At 43.1% G+C, this 3,658-nt stretch overlaps 1 pseudogene; it reads right to left on the minus strand.

Moving 5' to 3' along the window:
- Positions 1-1,741: 1,741 nt before the first annotated feature.
- LOC115853118 (small nucleolar RNA U3) lies at positions 1,742-1,870 on the minus strand (annotated as a pseudogene).
- Between the last annotated feature and the right edge of the window lie 1,788 nt (positions 1,871-3,658).

Genomic DNA, 3,658 nt, shown 5'->3' on the forward strand with positions numbered 1-3,658 from the left:
AAGCCGCTTTCAGCCAGGAGGAGGAAGGAAAGGCAGAAAATGGGAAGCAATCGGAATGCTGCCTGGGCAGAGAGAGGATAAATCGAGTCCCTGGTAGAAAACACAGAGCCCCACCTGAGGTCCGGGTGGAGGAAAAGAAGAAAGATGAGGAAGACTTTGGGGAAATTAGGGGCTGGAAGAAAGCCCCCTCGGGACGCTCCCAAGATTATCTACAGGACACGTAGAGCCAGAGGCAGGAGAAGGTAGAAGCTCTGAGTAACTGAGGCCAGCGTAGGCTTGGCCCCACCACGTCCCCAAGAGAAGCCCTTGACTTCTCCATCACTCCCTCAGAGCTTCGCGACCTCAGACCAGGTCCATCCTTTCTTTGAGCCTCTTTCTTCTTCTGTAGGCGCATGAACAATAACATGTGCTTTTTGCAGACACCTTCTTTCACTCATTCATTCATTTATTCAAGGATGAATAAACTCTCCAGCATTTGAATCGCATGCACTATAGGAAAAACTAGGTAGGAAAGATTCATTTCCTCCAAATACCCAGCGCAAGAGCCTTGGCACCTGAAAAGTGCCCACCTGCTTGCTTCCCTGGTAAATTTATACTGAGAATCGTTTTGAGTCAGGAATATGTAGAGCTGTGACTTCACAATCTGAGATATATGTGTCATTGAGTTCCCGCAGCACATGGTAATAAATGAGGGCTAAGTACCCAGAGCTCCCACGCTGCTCTGCCAGGGGAAATGGGGGGTGGGGAGCTGGATGGAGGGGCTGTCTTCCACTGTCCCAGGTGTGAGTGGCTGGGTGCCTGCAGAGCCCTCAGAAAAGGGCAGAATTTCTGGAAAATAGGTGCAGGGGATCCCAAGGAATGGCGACAGATGCCTGGCCACCCTGGCTCATGGGAAGGATTTAGAACATCTATAATCTGTCGGGAAATGGAATCCAGTGCTGATTCTTGCCCAGAAATCAGTTCAGTGGGCACGAGGTGGTGGATCCTTCAACAGAAGGGTGCTCTGTTAGTCAGGGCCCACGTGGTTGCAAGCAAGATACTCACCTTGAAGTTGTTTAAGGAAAAACCATGTCAACTCATTAGACATTTTCTAGAAGAAATAAACAATAAACCCCAGGCATATGGACATGGTGTGATTCTAGGTGCTTTGAGGTCTACAGCTAATAATTCCCACGTCTTTGAGTCTATATTTTAATATTTAATTTAAGGAGGAAATCTCATCCTTTTTAATGTATTGTTTCAGCCAAAAGTCTAGAGAATAATGAATATGTTCATACCCACTGCTTGGTTTTCTGTGTTTGGTTTAGATGACTTTCTTTAAAAACAAAATGTTAATGAGAGAATTGAAGCATCCTATTTACCCTTCTCTAATCTCACTGTTTTGCATTTTTTTAATTTTAGAAGAATTATTTATATTCTATAACATATTGGATTTATATATTGAAATTCATACTTCTGATCACTATTACGTTTCTGAGATTTAGATGTTTGTATCCAGCTTTGATACTTTCAGGTATAATGTGCACATCCTGTGTCTTATGTAAGATCCCATTCCCTACCCAGAAGAGGTACAGATATGACGTTGAATGCTCAAAGCTTGAGGATGTGTGTTTCTTGTTTATATCTTTAATCGACCTGGAATTTAACTTGATGTGTGATGTGAGGTGGGATCTATTGCATTTTTTTAACATCTTTATTGGAGTATAATTGCTTTAGAGTGATGTGTTAGTTTCTGCTTTATAACAAGGTGAATCAGCTATACATATACATATATCCCCATATCTCCTCCCTCTTGTGTCTCCCTCCCACCCCTCTAGTGTCGGTGTCACAAAACACCGACTATAGAAATGATCCCTGAAAGTATAGTCTTTATTGCATTTTTATTTCATATGGAAAACCCAACACCCCAAAACCATCTATTGAATGGTCATCCTCTGCATGCTGATGTGTAGGGCCATCTCTGTTTCACACCAACATACACAGGGACCTGTTTCAGGGCTCCTTGTCCCATTTCCCTGTTTGTCTGTCCCCACAGCAATATCATACTGTCTTCATTACTATTGTTTTGCAATAAACATTGATACCTGGTAGATAAATGAGGCTGTAACACAACAGAATACTAAATGCGCTAACAGTAACCACACACATCTCTGTCCATCTTCCTAAACTGTAATTCAATAGTGAAGATAAATAAAGACATGTTTAGACAAAGCCTTTACCTCTGTGTGCTTCCTCCTGGTTAATTTCCATAGTTTTATCTTCCAGTTTGTTAAGTCTCTTTTACGCTGTCTCTAATATGGTGCTCAGTATGACCAACGAGCTTTAGATTTTGCATATATGTATAATTTTTATTTCTGAGACATTCTGTTTGATTTTTCTGCAAATCTGCTTATTGATTTCTACTTTATACTTTTATGCCCTTAATCTGTCTGATTATATTTATTTATACTCTTTTTCAGGTTGTTCTAACCTGGTTCCTCCTATCTGCTAAGGGGACACCTGAGTGGGACCTGAAGCCTGGGAGTGAGTAGATCCCACGTGTGTGAAGGAGGAGAATTCTGGGCAGAAGCAGCAGTGGTGCCAAGGTTGAGAGGGACGTGTGCCCGGGAGGTTCAGAGAGGAGGTGAGCACAGAGGGACAGCCAGGGGCCTGCTCACGGAGGCCTGTAAGACCAGACAGACCTTGGACTTCAATCCAAGGGAGTTGGAACACCACTGGGGTGCTTTAAAAGAGGGATATGATCTGGCCAACTTCCACTCATCATTCCAGTGGCTGCTTTAATGTAATTTACAAAAAATGCCTGACTCTGCTCCTCTGCTGTTCACTCAGCATCCCAGCCCCACTGACTGCTAGCACTTGGTTCTTTCCCTGGCATCTGCTATGGCAATGAGCAAGTCCTCACGCATCTCACCTTCTTCACGTACAGTCTGCACGTAGGTAACTTTGTGGGTTCTTTAATGCTTGTCTCACAACTAAGTGGCACACCCAAGAGGTCAGACTCATGTGTCTGGCCATGGGCTCTGTAGGTCTGTCTGCTCGCAGCCTTACTGTCCATCCCCTCCTCAAACCTCCCTGCTGTGCCTCCTTTGACACCATACTCCTGAAACGGCTGCTCCGTGTGCTCAGCAGCTGGACCTCTCACCCACTGTGTGACTATGGGAATGTTTTTTCATGTCTCTACATTTTAGCGTCACCCTCCGTAAAGTGGGAACAATAACACTATGAACCTCACAGGATGCTGTGCAGTTTGGGTGAGTTCTGAGAACACAGCTGCTAAGTTCTCAGTACATGATCTTTGTTCCCATCTTGTTCCCTCTGTGTCACTGCATCAGTGTGCTGGGACTGCTGGGACAGGATACCATACATGACACCTGCTGTGGCATCTCTCCAGCAAGTTTAAAAATTTTGTTGTTACTATATTTTTTAGTTATATAATTTCCGTCTGATTCTTTTTTACAACTTCTATCTCTTTGCTGAAACTTTTTTTATTATTAGTTTCAAGAAAATTTATAACTGATTATTGATGCATTTCTATGATGTCTGCTTTGAAATCTTGTCAGATAATTCCAGCATCACCTTCATCTTGGTGTCACTGTCTGTTAATTATCTATTCTCATTCAAATTGTGATTTTCCTGGTTCTTGGTAAAGTAGCTAATT

Source organism: Globicephala melas, chromosome 10 (assembly GCF_963455315.2).
Source record: "Globicephala melas chromosome 10, mGloMel1.2, whole genome shotgun sequence".
NCBI lineage: Eukaryota > Metazoa > Chordata > Mammalia > Artiodactyla > Delphinidae > Globicephala > Globicephala melas.